Source organism: Oncorhynchus keta, unplaced genomic scaffold (assembly GCF_023373465.1).
Source record: "Oncorhynchus keta strain PuntledgeMale-10-30-2019 unplaced genomic scaffold, Oket_V2 Un_contig_13387_pilon_pilon, whole genome shotgun sequence".
NCBI classification, from domain to species: domain Eukaryota; kingdom Metazoa; phylum Chordata; class Actinopteri; order Salmoniformes; family Salmonidae; genus Oncorhynchus; species Oncorhynchus keta.
The window spans coordinates 28,722-47,738 of NW_026278199.1; the positions used below are offsets into that span (position 1 = coordinate 28,722).

Sequence of the window (19,017 nt, forward strand, 5' to 3'; positions counted from 1 at the left end):
AGGGGGACAGGGGAGTGGAAAGAGGGACAGGGGGAGTGGAAAGAGGGACAGGGGAGTGGAAAGAGGGACAAGGGAGTGGAAAGAGGGACAGGGAAGTGGAGAGAGGGAGTGGAAAGAGGGACAGGGAAGTGGAAAGAGGGACAGGGAAGTGGAGAGAGAGGGAGTGGAAAGAGGGACAGGGGAGTGGAGAGAGGGACAGGGGAGTGGAGAGAGGGACAGGGGAGGGGTGGAAAGGGGGACAGGGGGTGGAAAGGGGGACAGGGGGTGGAAAGGGGGACAGGGGGTGGAAAGAGGGACAGGGCAGTGGAAAGAGGGACAGGGGAGTGGAAAGAGGGACAGGGAGTGGAAAGAGGGACCGGGGAGTGGAGAGAGGGACAGGGGGATGGAAAAGGGACAGGGGAGTGGAGAGAGGGACAGGGGAGTGGAGAGAGGGAGTGGAAAGAGGGACAGGGGAGTAGAAAGAGGGACAGGGGGGAGGTGGAAAGAGGGCCAGGGGGGGGGAGTGGAAAGAGGGACAGGGGAGTGGAAAGAGGGACAGGGGAGTGGAGAGAGGGACAGGGGGAGTGGAAAGAGGGACAGGGGATGGGAGAGAGGGAGTGGAAAGAGGGACAGGGGAGTGGAAAGAGGGACAGGGGAGTGGAGAGAGGGAGTGGAAAGAGGGACAGGGGAGTGGAAAGAGGGACAGGGGAGTGGAGAGAGGGACAGGGGAGTGGAAAGGGGACAGGGGGTGGAAAGAGGGACAGGGAGTGGAAAGAGGGACAGGGGAGTGGAGAGAGGAACAGGGGGTGGAAAAGGGACAGGGGAGTGGAGAGAGGGAGTGGAAAGAGGGACAGGGGAGTGGAAAGAGGGACAGGGAAGTGGAAAGAGGGAGTGGAGAGAGGGACAGGGGGGGAAAGAGGAACAGGGAAGTGGAAAGAGGGAGTGGAAAGAGGGACAGGGGAGTGGAGAGAGGGAGTGGAAAGAGGGACAGGGGAGTGGAGAGAGGGACAGGGAGTGGAAAGAGGGAGTGGAAAGAGGGACAGGGGAGTGGAGAGAGGGAGTGGAAAGAGGGACAGGGAATGGAAAGAGGGACAGGGGAATGGAAAGAGGGAGTGGAGAGAGGGACAGGGGAGTGGAGAGAGGGACAGGGGAGTGGAAAGAGGGACAGGGGAATGGAAAGAGGGACAGGGGAGTGGAGAGAGGGAGTGGAGAGAGGGACAGGGGAGTGGAGAGAGGGACAGGGGAGTGGAAAGAGGGACAGGGGAATGGAAAGAGGGACAGGGGAGTGGAGAGAGGGACAGGGAAGTGGAAAGGGAGTGGAAAGAGGGACAGGGAAGTGGAAAGAGGGAGTGGAAAGAGGGACAGGGAGTGGAGAGAGGGACAGGGAGTGGAAAGAGGGAGTGGAAAGAGGGACAGGGGAGTGGAGAGAGGGGGAGTGGAAAGAGGGACAGGGAGTGGAGAGAGGGAGTGGAAAGAGGGACAGGGGAGTGGAGAGAGGGAGTGGAAAGAGGGACAGGGGAGTGGAGAGAGGGACAGGGGAGTGGAAAGAGGGACAGGGGAGTGGAAAGGCGAGTGGAAAGAGGGACAGGGGAGTGGGAGAGAGGGACAGGGGAGTGGAGAGAGGGACAGGGGATGGGAGAGAGGGACAGGGGAGTGGAAAGAGGGACAGGGGATGGAAAAGGGACAGGGAAGTGGAGAGAGGGACAGGGGAGTGGAAAGAGGGACAGGGGATGGGAGAGAGGGACAGGGGAGTGAAAGAGGGACAGGGGAGTGGAGAGAGGGACAGGGGAGTGGAGAGAGGGACAGGGGAGTGGAGAGAGGGACAGGGGATGGGAGAAAGGGACAGGGGAGTGGAAAGAGGGAGTGGAAAGAGGGACAGGGAGTGGAAAGAGGGACAGGGGAGTGGAAAGAGGAGTGGAAAGAGGGACAGGGGAGTGGAGAGAGGGACAGGGGAGTGGAAAGAGGGACAGGGGAGTGGAGAGAGGGACATGGGAGTGGAAAGAGAGACAGGGGATGGGGAGGGGGACAGTGGAGTGGAAAGAGGGACAGAAGAGGTGGGAAAGAGGGACAGGGGAGTTGAGAGGGGACAGGGGGAGTGGAAAGAGGGACAGAGGAGTGGAAAGAGGGACAGAGGAGTGGAGAGGGGACAGGGGAGTGAAAAGAGGGACAGGGGATGGGAGAGGGGGACAGGGGAGTGGAAAGAGGGAGTGGAAAGAGGGACAGGGAGTGGAGAGGGGACAGGGGAGTGGAAAGAGGGACAAGGAAGTGGAGAGGGGACAGGGGAGTGAAAAGAGGGACAGGGGATGGGAGAGGGGGACAGGGGAGTGGAAAGAGGGACAGGGAGTGGAGAGGGGACAGGGGAGTGGAAAGAGGGACAGGGGATACTACTGGGGCTGAACGGACCAATCACTGTATTCGATATTCATCATCTGCACGTTAGAAGGAACCCTTTCCAGTTGCCATGGGAATCAGTGAGCTGCTGTGTGCTTCCTGGTGAACGGTACAGAACTAGGCAGTGTTCAGGGATGTCTGTTCAGTGTGTGTGTGTGTGTGTGTGTGTGTGTGTGTGTGTGTGTGTGTGTGTGTGTGTGTGTGTGTGTGTGTGTGTGTGTGTGTGTGTGTGTGTGTGTGTGTGTGTGTGTGTGTGTGTGTGTGTGTGTGTGTGTGTGTGTGTGTGTGTGTGTACAGTGTGTACGTGCGTGCGTGCGTGCGTGCGTGCGTGCGTGCGTGCGTTGCGTGCGTGCGTGCGTGCGTGCGTGCGTGCGTGCGTGCGTGCGTGCGTGCGTGCGTGCGTGCGTGCGTGCGTGCGTGTCCAGACATAGGCAGAGTTCAGATAGATCCACACAGAACAGGGGAATGTCTGTGTTGGGTACAGCACCACTGTCTGGTTGGGGTTGGTACAGTACCACTGTCTGGTTGGAGTTGGTACAGCACCACTGTCTGGTTGGGGTTGATACAGCACCACTGTCTGGTTGGGGTTGGTACAGCACCACTGTCTGGTTGGGGTTGGTACAGCACCACTGTCTGGTTGGGGTTGGTACAGCACCACTGTCTGGTTGGGGTTGGTACAGCACCACTGTCTGGTTGGGGTTGGTACAGCACCACTGTCTGGTTGGGGTTGGTACAGCACCACTGTCTGGTTGGGGTTGGTACAGCACCACTGTCTGGTTGGGGTTGGTACAGCACCACTGTCTGGTTGGGGTTGGTACAGCACCACTGTCTGGTTGGGGTTGGTACAGCACCACTGTCTGGTTGGGGTTGGTATAGAAAGGGAATGTCTTTGTGTTGGGTACAGCACCACTGTCTGGTTGGGGTTGGTACAGCACCACTGTCTGGTTGGGGTTGGTACAGCACCACTGTCTGGTTGGGGTTGGTATAGAACAGGGGAATGTCTGTGTTGGGTACAGCACCACTGTCTGGTTGGAGTTGGTACAGCACCACTGTCTGGTTGGGGTTGGTACAGCACCACTGTCTGGTTGGGGTTGGTATAGAACAGGGGAATGTCTGTGTTGGGTACAGCACCACTGTCTGGTTGGAGTTGGTACAGCACCACTGTCTGGTTGGGGTTGGTACAGCACCACTGTCTGGTTGGGGTTGGTATAGAACAGGGGAATGTCTGTGTTGGGTACAGCACCACTGTCTGGTTGGGGTTGGTACAGCACCACTGTCTGGTTGGGGTTGGTACAGCACCACTGTCTGGTTGGGGTTGGTACAGCACCACTGTCTGGTTGGGGTTGGTACAGCACCACTGTCTGGTTGGGGTTGATACAGCACCACTGTCTGGTTGGGGTTGATACAGCACCACTGTCTGGTTGGGGTTGGTACAGCACCACTGTCTGGTTGGGGTTGGTACAGCACCACTGTCTGGTTGGGGTTGGTACAGCACCACTGTCTGGTTGGGGTTGATATAGCACAGGGGAATGCTTGCAGAGATGAACTATCAGGTTACAGGAACACAGGAACAGATGACAACACTACTGAGATGTTATCATGGAGAGAGAGAGACAGACAGACAGTCAGACAGACAGTCAGACAGACAGAATGTAGGAAATGGTTGGTGAGAGAGAGAGAGAGACAGACAGACAGACAGAGAGAGACAGTCAGACAGTCAGACAGTCAGTCAGACAGACAGAATGTGGGAAATGGTTGGTGAGAGAGAGAGACAGACAGACAGTCAGACAGTCAGACAGACAGACAGAATGTGGGAAATGGTTGGTGAGAGAGAGAGAGACAGACAGACAGTCAGACAGAGAGACAGACAGTCAGACAGAGAGACAGACAGTCAGACAGACAGAGAGACAGACAGTCAGACAGAGAGACAGACAGACAGTCAGACAGACAGAATGTGGGAAATGGTTGGTGGGGCTCAAAACAAAAATCATGTCAAATAAGTTGTTGTTTTGTGATATCATTAAGAACGGTGTAACCAAATAATGGTAATTCTAACAATGTATACGTCCTAGTTATCAGATCTAAATGTTGGGGAACTTATACGATTAAATATGAAACTATTTGTGAGAAGATGAAATGTGATTTTAGCCTTCTAAATTATAATTATTTTTCATGTAAAGTTTTACCCAGTCGGTAACCACGCCCACGTGACATTATGCCAAAAGGAGGGAACGCCCCTTTTCCCCCCAGATTGTTTAAGCCTTTGTATCGGGTTAGTCCACTAGGGACTTTTCATTGTAGTCTAGTAAACTCGACCGAGGACCACCACGTGTGTACCTTTGAAGGATTCAGTCTAACGGTGGACGAGACGGGAAGAGCATTTCCCTTCCACCACCATGTGGTTTGCCGTTTTTCCATTCTAAACAGACACTTCCAGAACAAAGGACATGGTGGGCAACCAGAGACTTTATGTCGAACTATTCGTCACAGACGGATCGGGCGATTTCAACAGAGAGAGACGACAAAGACATACAAGCGTAAATATGTACATTGCATTTCTAAATCCAAATGAGCGGTTGTTAGGGTGATAACTATCCATATTTTCACGATGAGCGTATTATTCAACTGTATGTACGATAGTTTAATTTCTTTGTCGCTCTTTCTTTTCCCAACCCTTTTCATTATGTAACAAGCCGTCATATCGGGTTCGTCCACTAGGGACCTTTCATTGTGGAACAAGCCGTCATATCAGGTTAGTCCACTAGGGACCTTTCATTATGTAACAAGCCGTCATATCGGGTTAGTCCACTAGGGACCTTTCATTGTGTAACAAGCCATCATATCGGGTTAGTCCACTAGGGACTTTTCATTGTGTAACAAGCCGTGATATCAGGTTAGTCCACTAGGGACTTTTCATTGTGTAACAAGCCGTCATATCGGGTTAGTCCACTAGGGACTTTTCATTGCACCGTGTTCGTAATCAGTGTATAATCTATCCTGTGTGTGTGATTTTTAGTTATTTAGTAAATACACAAATTGGCTGCATTATTTATCGCTGATTCCTCATGGAGACTAGGGTTTGTGCAGATATATAGGATATTACGACGTATCAGAATGAGACTGAAATAGGAGCAAATTAATGATGGATGACAGTATATCAATATATTCTGATATTTTTGAGTTAATTCGGGAAACTGCAAACTTGTTAAAATAAACTTTTCTACGGTGCCCCAAATGAATACTTAATTATTTGTTATATGATTAATTTAATCGTAATAATTTGATGAATAGCCGTCATCGCATTAATGGTAGTCACGTCACAGACTACATCCACATTAATGGTAGTCACGTCACAGACTACATCCACATTAATGGTAGTCACGATACAGACTACATCCACATTAATGGTAGTCACGACACAGACTACATCCATATTAATGGTAGTCACGACACAGACTACATCCACATTAATGGTAGTCACGACACAGACTACATCCAAATTAATGGTAGTCACGACACAGACTACATCCACATTAATGGTAGTCACGACACAGACTACATCCACATTAATGGTAGTCACGACACAGACTACATCCACATTAATGGTAGTCACGACACAGACTACATCCACATTAATGGTAGTCACGACACAGACTACATCCACATTAATGGTAGTCACGACACAGACTACATCCACATTAATGGTAGTCACGACACAGACTACATCCACATTAATGGTAGTCACGACACAGACTACATCCACATTAATGGTAGTCACGACACAGACTACATCCACATTAATGGTAGTCACAACACAGACTACATCCACATTAATGGTAGTCACGACACAGACTACATCCACATTAATGGTAGTCACGACACAGACTACATCCACATTAATGGTAGTCACGACACAGACTACATCCACATTAATGGTAGTCACAACACAGACTACATCCACATTAATGGTAGTCACGACACAGACTACATCCACATTAATGGTAGTCACGACACAGACTACATCCATATTAATGGTAGTCACGACACGTCACAGACTACATCCACATTAATGGTAGTCACGACACAGACTACATCCACATTAATGGTAGTCACGACACAGACTACATCCACATTAATGGTAGTCACGACACAGACTACATCCACATTAATGGTAGTCACGACACACACTACATCAACTACTAGAAAAGTCATCCATCACAAATGTAATAAAATGTAATAAACAACAATTATTAAAATATAAACTACTACAGATGTCAGCAGAGAGCATTCTAGACTAAAGGTCTCTCCCTATAGATAGAAAGACAGACAGACAAATGGGCAGACAGCCAGACAGATGGCTTGTCTCAGGATGGTAAGTTGGTGGTTGAAGATATCCCTTTCGTGGTGTGGGGGCTGTGCTTTGGCAAAGTGGGTGGGGTTATATCCTTCCTGTTTGGCCCTGTCCGGGGGTGTCCTCGGATGGGGCCACAGTGTCTCCTGACCCCTCCTGTCTCAGCCTCCAGCATTTATGCTGCAGTAGTTTGTGTCGGGGGGCTTGGGTCAGTTTGTTATATCTGGAGTACTTCTCCTGTCCTATTCGGTGTCCTGTGTGAATCTAAGTGTGCGCTCTCTAATTCTCTCCTTCTTTCTTTCTCTCTCTCGGAGGACCTGAGCCCTAGGACCATGCCCCAGGACTACCTGACATGATGACTCCTTGCTGTCCCCAGTCCACCTGGCCGTGCTGCTGCTCCAGTTTCAACTGTTCTGCCTTATTATTATTGGACCATGCTGGTCATTTATGAACATTTGAACATCTTGGCCATGTTCTGTTATAATCTCCATCTCCACCCGGCACAGCCAGAAGAGGACTGGCCACCCCTCATAGCCTGGTTCCTAAATAGGTTTCTTCCTAGGTTTTGACCTTTCTAGGGAGTTTTTCCTAGCCACCGTGCTTCTACACCTGCATTGCTTGCTGTTTGGGGTTTTAGGCTGGGTTTCTGTACAGCCCTTTGAGATATCAGCTGATGTACGAAGGGCTATATAAATACATTTCATTTGATGGACAGGCAGACAGCTTGACCGACTTGATAGACGGACAAACAATCACAGACAGCTTCATCTCAGGGAGAAATTTATCAAGCCAAATCGACATTCACAATATGATTGAATGCTCTCAGAATCGCCCAAATCAAATCACTCAAACTTTCTTTGTTGCCAAGTCATCGTCCTCCTGCTCTGTACCGTAGGAGGCTTGGGGAATGTTGGATCAATTCTGTCATGCTACTGTTAAAATAACTGAATTTAGATGGTTCAATATTAAAATAGCATGAACTAAAGAGAGAGAGAGATACAGAGAAAGAGAGAGAAAGGGGATGAAAAGTGGAGAGAGAGAAAGGGCAGGGAAAGCGGAGAGAGAGAGAGAGAGAGAGAGAGAGAGAGAGAGAGAAAGGGGAGGGAAAGAGAGGAGAGCATAAAAGAGTGAGAGAGAGAGAGAGAGAGAGCACTAAAGAAAGACAATTGAGGACATCAGAAAGAGAGAGAGAGCAACAGCGAGAGAACAGCATTAAGAGAACAACAGAGAGAGAGAGTGACACAGAGAGGGAGAGTGACTGTGAGAGAGAGACAGAGAAACAGTCTGCAGCTGTTCTTGTCTTGCCCAGGCAGAAGCGCTTGCTGACTCCCCCTCCTCCCCACCTTGCGCTCCCTCCGGGGGCCTGTCATTGGTTTGCGTTGCTAGTGACTCGGCTGCCTGCCTGCTCACTACTCCTGCCTGTGTGTGACTCGGCTACTGTCTCTCTGCCTGCCTGTTTCCCTGGCTGAGTAGCTGCCTGGCTGGCTGCCTGGTTCTCTGACTGTCTGCCTGTTTCCCTGGCTGAGTAGCTGCCTGGCTGGCTGCCTGGGTCTCTGACTGTCTGCCTGTTTCCCTGGCTGAGTAGCTGCCTGGCTGGCTGCCTGGTTCTCTGACTGTCTGCCTGTTTCCCTGGCTGAGTAGCTGCCTGGCTGGCTGCCTGGGTCTCTGACTGTCTGCCTGTTTCCCTGGCTGAGTAGCTGCCTGGCTGGCTGCCTGGTTCTCTGACTGTCTGCCTGTTTCCCTGGCTGAGTAGCTGCCTCCCCACCTGGCTGGCTGCCTGTTTCCCTGGCTGAGTAGCTGCCTGGCTGGCTGCCTGTTTCCCTGGCTGGCTGCCTGTTTCCCTGGCTGGCTGCCTGTTTCCCTGGCTGAGTAGCTGCCTGGCTGGCTGCCTGTTTCCCTGGCTGGTACCTTTTCTGCCGCAGCACTCCGTCCAGGTCGTGCTGTTTGTCTCGTAGAAGCCTCTGGAGGTGCTGTATTTCTGTCTGGTAGGAGGCTGCCCTCCTGCAAAGTCCTCCTCCTGCTCCACCAGCCTCTGGCCCAGAACCCCCAGGCTGCAGGCTGCCTGCTTCTTGTACACCTGGAGGGGGAGAAGAGGAGACAGTCAGACCGCTGCCTGCTCCTGGAGAGAGAGAGAGGAGAGAGAGAGAGAGAGAGAGAGAGAGAGAGAGAGCGAGAGAGCGAGAGAGAGAGGAGAGAGAGAGAGAGAGAGAGAGAGAGAGAGAGAGAGAGAGAGAGAGAGAGAGAGAGAGAGAGAGAGGACAGAGACGCTTAGATGGCTGGAGGGGGGAGGAAGAGAGGGTCAGACCGCTGCCTGCTCCTGGAGGGAAAGAGAGAGAGAGGAGACGGTTAGACTGCCGGCTCCCTGTGAGTGAGAGGAGAGACCCTGTCAGGGGGATGGCTCCACCACAGAACGGACATTTAGCACCACCACTACTACCAGCACCTCGAGGAGCATAGGATAACTAAGCTATTAAGTACTCAGACACTGGACCACTGGAGTACCCAGACACTGGACCACTGAGCCACTGGACCACTGGAGTACCCAGACACTGGACCACTGGAGTACCCAGACACTGGACCACTGGAGTACCCAGACACTGGACCACTGGAGTACCCAAACACTGGACCACTGGAGTACCCAGACACTGGACCACTGGAGTACCCAGACACTGGACCACTGAGCCACTGGACCACTGGAATACCCAGACACTGGACCACTGTAGTACCCAGACACTGGAACACTGGAGTACCCCGACACTGGACCACTGGAGTACCCAGACACTGGACCACTGGAGTACCCAGACACTGGACCTACTGCAGGGAAGGTAAGGATTTGGGGAAGGGAGAGAGAGGGGTACTTGTTTTAACTTCTAATGTGTTAGGTAGTGTGTTTGTCTCAGTATGTGTGTTAGTGTGTCTGTGTGTGAGAGCACTGTCCAGCAGCCCAGCCAGGCATTCATTAACTTCATCCACTGTCCCCCAGCCCAGCCAGGCATTCATAAACTTCATCCACTGTCCCCCAGCCCAGCCAGGCATTCATTAACTTCATCCACTGTCCCCCAGCCCAGCCAGGCATTCATAAACTTCATCCACTGTCCCCCAGCCCAGCCAGGCATTCATTAACTTCATCCACTGTCCCCCAGCCCAGCCAGGCATTCATTAACTTCATCCACTGTCCCCCAGCCCAGCCAGGCATTCATAAACTTCATCCACTGTCCCCAGCCCAGCCAGGCATTCATTAACTTCATCCACTGTCCCCCAGCCCAGCCAGGCATTCATTAACTTCATCCACTGTCCCCCAGCCCAGCCAGGCATTCATTAACTTCATCCACTGTCCCCCAGCCCAGCCAGGCATTCATTAACTTCATCCACTGTCCCCCAGCCCAGCCAGGCATTCATTAACTTCATCCACTGTCCACCAGCCCATCCAGGCATTCATTAACTTCATTCACTGTCCAGCAGCCCAGCCAGGCATTCATAAACTTCATCCACTGTCCTCCAGCCCAGCCAGGCATTCATTAACTTCATCCACTGTCCCCCAGCCCAGCCAGGCATTCATTAACTTCATTCACTGTCCAGCAGCCCATACAGGCATTCATAAACTTCATCCACTGCCCCCCAGCCCAGCCAGGCATTCATAAACTTCATCCATTGTCCCCCAGCCCAGCCAGGCATTCATTAACTTAATTCACTGTCCAGCAGCCCATACAGGCATTCATAAACTTCATCCACTGTCCCCCAGCCCAGCCAGGCATTCATAAACTTCATCCACTGTCCCCCAGCCCAGCCAGGCATTCATAAACTTCATCCACCGGCCAGCAGCCCAGCCAGGCATTCATACACGTCATCCACTGGCCAGCAGCCCAGCCAGGCATTCATTAACTTCATTCACTGTCCAGCAGCCCATACAGGCATTCATAAACTTCATCCACTGGCCAGCAGCCCAGCCAGGCATTCATAAACTTCATCCACTGGCCAGCAGCCCAGCCAGGCATTCATACACGTCATCCACTGTCCCCCAGCCAGGGTGAGTAAAGCAGGGCTGAATAAAACAGGGCTGAGTAAAACAGGGCTGAGTGAAACAGGGCTGAGTGAAACAGGGCTGAGTAAAAGAGGGCTGAGTAAAACAGGGCAGAATAAAAGAGGGCTGAGTAAAAGAGGGCTGAGTAAAAGAGGGCTGAGTAAAAGAGGGCTGAGTAAAAGAGGGCTGAGTAAAAGAGGGCTGAGTAAAAGAGGGCTGAGTAAAAGAGGGCTGAGTAAAACAGGGCTGAGTGAAGCAGGGCTGAGTGAAGCAGGGCTGAGTGAAGCAGGGCTGAGCGTGGGAACAGCAGCAGTAGCAGCAGTGATGTGATGATGTGGTCTTAAAGAAAAACACAGTCTGAAGTCATCAGTTTGCCTCAGGATATTAACAATCTACCTCTAAATACTGCTGTCTGGTAATAAACCAGCAACACAACACAGACCTGTTAATGAACCAGAAACACAACACAGACCTGTTACTGAACCAGCAACACAGACCTGGTAATGAACCAGAAACACAGACCTGGTAATGAACCAGAAACACAACACAGACCTGGTAATGAACCAGCAACACAGACCTGGTAATGAACCAGCAACACAACACAGACCTGGTAATGAACCAGCAACACAGACCTGTTAATGTACCAGCAACACAGACCTGTTAATGAACCAGCAACACAGACCTGGTAATGAACCAGCAACACAAACCTGTTAATGACCCAGCAACACAACACATACCTGTTAATGTACCAGCAACACAGACCTGTTAATGAACCAGCAACACAGACCTGGTAATGAACCAGCAACACAACACAGACCTGGTAATGAACCAGCAACACAGACCTGGTAATGAACCAGCAACACAACACAGACCTGGTAATGAACCAGCAACACAGACCTGGTAATGTACCAGCAACACAACACAGACCTGGTAATGAACCAGCAACACAACACAGACCTGGTAATGAACCAGCAACACAGACCTGTTAATGAACCAGAAACACAACACAGACCTGGTAATGAACCAGCAACACAGACCTGTTAATGAACCAGCAACACAGACCTGGTAATGAACCAGCAACACAGACCTGTTACTGAACCAGCAACACAGACCTGGTAATGAACCAGCAACACAACACAGACTTGTTAATGAACCAGCAACACAGACCTGGTAATGAACCAGCAACACAAACCTGGTAATGAACCAGCAACACAGACCTGGTAATGAACCAGCAACACAACACAGACCTGTTAATGAACCAGCAACACAACACAGACCTGGTAATGAACCAGCAACACAACACAGACCTGGTAATGAACCAGCAGCACAGACCTGGTAATGAACCGGCAACACAACACAGACCTGGTAACGAACCAGCAACACAGACCTGGTAATGAACCAGCAACACAACACAGACCTGTTAATGAACCAGCAACACAACACAGACCTGGTAATGAACCAGCAACACAGACCTGTTAATGAACCAGCAACACAGACCTGGTAATGAACCAGCAACACAGACCTGGTAATGAACCAGCAACACAGACCTGGTAATGAACCAGCAACACAACACAGACCTGGTAATGAACCAGCAACACAACACAGACCTGTTAATGAACCAGCAACACAGACCTGTTAATGAACCAGCAACACAGACCTGGTAATGAACCAGCAACACAGACCTGGTAATAAACCAGCAACACAGACCTGGTAATGAACCAGCAACAAAGACCTGGTAATAAACCAGCAACACAGACCTGGTAATGAACCAGCAACACAGACCTGGTAATAAACCAGCAACACAGACCTGGTAATGAACCAGCAACACAGACCTGGTAATGAACTATAGTCTACCTACACCATCACAATAAATCCATGTAATATAGTCTACACCATTACGATAAATCCATGTAATATAGTCTAAACCATCACAATAAATCCATGTAATATAGTCTACACCATCACAATAAATCCATGTAATATAGTCTACCTACCCCATCACAATAAATCCATGTAATATAGTCTACACCATCACAATAAATCCATGTAATATAGTCTACCTACACCATCACAATAAATCCATGTAATATAGTCTACACCATCACAATAAATCCATGTAATATAGTCTACACCATCACAATAAATCCATGTAATATAGTCTACACCATCACAATAAATCCATGTAATATAGTCTACACCATCACAATAAATCCATGTAATATAGTCTACCTACACCATCACAATAAATCCATGTAATATAGTCTACACCATCACAATAAATCCATGTAATATAGTCTACAGACTACACCATCACAATAAATCCATGTAATATAGTCTACACCATCACAATAAATCCATGTAATATAGTCTACACCATCACAATAAATCCATGTAATATAGCCTACCTACACCATCACAATAAATCCATGTAATATAGCCTACCTACACCATCACAATAAATCCATGTAATATAGCCTACCTACACCATCACAATAAATCCATGTAATATAGTCTACACCATCACAATAAATCCATGTAATATAGTCTACAGACTACACCATCACAATAAATCCATGTAATATAGTCTACACCATCACAATAAATCCATGTAATATAGTCTACACCATCACAATAAATCCATGTAATATAGCCTACCTACACCATCACAATAAATCCATGTAATATAGCCTACCTACACCATCACAATAAATCCATGTAATATAGCCTACCTACACCATCACAATAAATCCATGTAATATAGCCTACCTACACCATCACAATAAATCCATGTAATATAGCCTACCTACACCATCACAATAAATCCATGTAATATAGCCTACCTACACCATCACAATAAATCCATGTAATATAGCCTACCTACACCATCACAATAAATCCATGTAATATAGTCTACACCATCACAATAAATCCATGTAATATAGTCTACACCATCACAATAAATCCATGTAATATAGTCTACACCATCACAATAAATCCATGTAATATAGTCTACCTACACCATCACAATAAATCCATGTAATATAGTCTACACCATCACAATAAATCCATGTAATATAGTCTACACCATCACAATAAATCCATGTAATATAGTCTACACCATCATAATAAATCCATGTAATATAGTCTACCTACACCATCACAATAAATCCATGTAATATAGTCTACACCATCACAATAAATCCATGTAATATAGTCTACACCATCACAATAAATCCATGTAATATAGTCTACACCATCACAATAAATCCATGTAATATAGTCTACAGACTACACCATCACAATAAATCCATGTAATATAGTCTACACCATCACAATACATCCATGTAATATAGCCTACCTACACCATCACAATAAATCCATGTAATATAGCCTACCTACACCATCACAATAAATCCATGTAATATAGCCTACCTACACCATCACAATAAATCCATGTAATATAGTCTACACCATCACAATAAATCCATGTAATATAGTCTACACCATCACAATAAATCCATGTAATATAGTCTACACCATCACAATAAATCCATGTAATATAGCCTACCTACACCATCACAATAAATCCATTTAATATAGCCTACCTACACCATCACAATAAATCCATGTAATATAGTCTACACCATCACAATAAATCCATGTAATATAGTCTACCTACACCATCACAATAAATCCATGTAATATAGTCTACACCATCACAATAAATCCATGTAATATAGTCTACACCATCACAATAAATCCATGTAATATAGTCTACACCATCACAATAAATCCATGTAATATAGTCTACACCATCACAATAAATCCATGTAATATAGTCTACAGACTACACCATCACAATAAATCCATGTAATATAGTCTACACCATCACAATAAATCCATGTAATATAGTCTACACCATCACAATAAATCCATGTAATATAGCCTACCTACACCATCACAATAAATCGATGTAATATAGCCTACCTACACCATCACAATAAATCCATGTAATATAGTCTACAGACTACACCATCACAATAAATCCATGTAATATAGTCTACACCATCACAATAAATCCATGTAATATAGTCTACACCATCACAATAAATCCATGTAATATAGCCTACCTACACCATCACAATAAATCCATGTAATATAGTCTACACCATCACAATAAATCCATGTAATATAGTCTACACCATCACAATAAATCCATGTAATATAGTCTACACCATCACAATAAATCCATGTAATATAGTCTACACCATCACAATAAATCCATGTAATATAGTCTACACCATCACAATAAATCCATGTAATATAGTCTACACCATCACAATAAATCCATGTAATATAGTATACCTACACCATCACAATAAGTCCATGTAATATAGCCTACCTACACCATCACAATAAATCCATGTAATATAGTCTACACCATCACAATAAATCCATGTAATATAGTCTACAGCATCACAATAAATCCATGTAATATAGTCTACCTACACCATCACAATAAATCCATGTAATATAGTCTACACCATCACAATAAATCCATGTAATATAGTCTACCTACACCATCACAATAAATCCATGTAATATAGTCTACCTACACCATCACAATAAATCCATGTAATATAGCCTACCTACACCATCACAATAAATCCATGTAATATAGCCTACACCATCACAATAAATCCATGTAATATAGCCTACACCATCACAATAAATCCATGTAATATAGTCTACACCATCACAATAAATCCATGTAATATAGTCTACACCATCACAATAAATCCATGTAATATAGTCTACCTACACCATCACAATAAATCCATGTAATATAGTCTACACCATCACAATAAATCCATGTAATATAGTCTACAGACTACACCATCACAATAAATCCATGTAATATAGTCTACACCATCACAATAAATCCATGTAATATAGTCTACACCATCACAATAAATCCATGTAATATAGCCTACCTACACCATCACAATAAATCCATGTAATATAGCCTACCTACACCATCACAATAAATCCATGTAATATAGCCTACCTACACCATCACAATAAATCCATGTAATATAGTCTACACCATCACAATAAATCCATGTAATATAGTCTACAGACTACACCATCACAATAAATCCATGTAATATAGTCTACACCATCACAATAAATCCATGTAATATAGTCTACACCATCACAATAAATCCATGTAATATAGCCTACCTACACCATCACAATAAATCCATGTAATATAGCCTACCTACACCATCACAATAAATCCATGTAATATAGCCTACCTACACCATCACAATAAATCCATGTAATATAGCCTACCTACACCATCACAATAAATCCATGTAATATAGCCTACCTACACCATCACAATAAATCCATGTAATATAGCCTACCTACACCATCACAATAAATCCATGTAATATAGCCTACCTACACCATCACAATAAATCCATGTAATATAGTCTACACCATCACAATAAATCCATGTAATATAGTCTACACCATCACAATAAATCCATGTAATATAGTCTACACCATCACAATAAATCCATGTAATATAGCCTACCTACACCATCACAATAAATCCATGTAATATAGTCTACACCATCACAATAAATCCATGTAATATAGTCTACACCATCACAATAAATCCATGTAATATAGTCTACACCATCACAATAAATCCATGTAATATAGTCTACCTACACCATCACAATAAATCCATGTAATATAGTCTACACCATCACAATAAATCCATGTAATATAGTCTACACCATCACAATAAATCCATGTAATATAGTCTACACCATCACAATAAATCCATGTAATATAGTCTACAGACTACACCATCACAATAAATCCATGTAATATAGTCTACACCATCACAATACATCCATGTAATATAGCCTACCTACACCATCACAATAAATCCATGTAATATAGCCTACCTACACCATCACAATAAATCCATGTAATATAGCCTACCTACACCATCACAATAAATCCATGTAATATAGTCTACACCATCACAATAAATCCATGTAATATAGTCTACACCATCACAATAAATCCATGTAATATAGTCTACACCATCACAATAAATCCATGTAATATAGCCTACCTACACCATCACAATAAATCCATTTAATATAGCCTACCTACGCCATCACAATAAATCCATGTAATATAGTCTACACCATCACAATAAATCCATGTAATATAGTCTACCTACACCATCACAATAAATCCATGTAATATAGTCTACACCATCACAATAAATCCATGTAATATAGTCTACACCATCACAATAAATCCATGTAATATAGTCTACACCATCACAATAAATCCATGTAATATAGTCTACACCATCACAATAAATCCATGTAATATAGTCTACAGACTACACCATCACAATAAATCCATGTAATATAGTCTACACCATCACAATAAATCCATGTAATATAGTCTACACCATCACAATAAATCCATGTAATATAGCCTACCTACACCATCACAATAAATCGATGTAATATAGCCTACCTACACCATCACAATAAATCCATGTAATATAGCCTACCTACACCATCACAATAAATCCATGTAATATAGTCTACACCATCACAATAAATCCATGTAATATAGTCTACAGACTACACCATCACAATAAATCCATGTAATATAGTCTACACCATCACAATAAATCCATGTAATATAGTCTACACCATCACAATAAATCCATGTAATATAGCCTACCTACACCATCACAATAAATCCATGTAATATAGTCTACACCATCACAATAAATCCATGTAATATAGTCGACACCATCACAATAAATCCATGTAATATAGTCTACACCATCACAATAAATCCATGTAATATAGTCTACACCATCACAATAAATCCATGTAATATAGTCTACACCATCACAATAAATCCATGTAATATAGTCTACCTACACCATCACAATAAATCCATGTAATATAGTCTACACCATCACAATAAGTCCATGTAATATAGCCTACCTACACCATCACAATAAATCCATGTAATATAGTCTACACCATCACAATAAATCCATGTAATATAGTCTACACCATCACAATAAATCCATGTAATATAGTCTACCTACACCATCACAATAAATCCATGTAATATAGTCTACACCATCACAATAAATCCATGTAATATAGTCTACCTACACCATCACAATAAATCCATGTAATATAGTCTACCTACACCATCACAATAAATCCATGTAATATAGACTACCTACACCATCACAATAAATCCATGTAATATAGTCTACCTACACCATCACAATAAATCCATGTAATATAGTCTACACCATCACAATAAATCCATGTAATATAGTCTACACCATCACAATAAATCCATGTAATATAGCCTAGACCATCACAATAAATCCATGTAATATAGTCTACCTACACCATCACAATAAGTCCATGTAATATAGCCTACCTACACCATCACAATAAATCCATGTAATATAGTCTACCTACACCATCACAATAAATCCATGTAATATAGTCTACACCATCACAATAAATCCATATAATAGTCTACACCATCACAATAAATCCATGTAATATAGTCTACACCATCACAATAAATCCATGTAATATAGTCTACACCATCACAATAAATCCATGTAATATAGTCTACACCATCACAATAAATCCATGTAATATAGCCTACCTACACCATCACAATAAATCCATGTAATATAGTCTACCTACACCATCACAATAAATCCATGTAATATAGTCTACACCATCACAATAAATCTATGTAATATAGTCTACCTACACCATCACAATAAATCCATGTAATATAGTCTACACCATCACAATAAATCCATGTAATATAGTCTACACCATTACGATAAATCCATGTAATATAGTCTAAACCATCACAATAAATCCATGTAATATAGTCTACACCATCACAATAAATCCATGTAATATAGTCTACCTACCCCATCACAATAAATCCATGTAATATAGTCTACACCATCACAATAAATCCATGTAATATAGTCTACCTACACCATCACAATAAATCCATGTAATATAGCCTACCTACACCATCACAATAAATCCATGTAATATAGTCTACACCATCACAATAAATCCATGTAATATAGTCTACACCATCACAATAAATCCATGTAATATAGTCTACCTACACCATCACAATAAATCCATGTAATATAGTC

General features: G+C 44.7%; 1 pseudogene; it reads right to left on the minus strand.

Moving 5' to 3' along the window:
* The window catches only part of LOC127918146 (centrosomal protein of 89 kDa-like), a 119,050-nt pseudogene that overhangs the window by 11,770 nt on the left and 88,263 nt on the right, over window positions 1–19,017 (minus strand).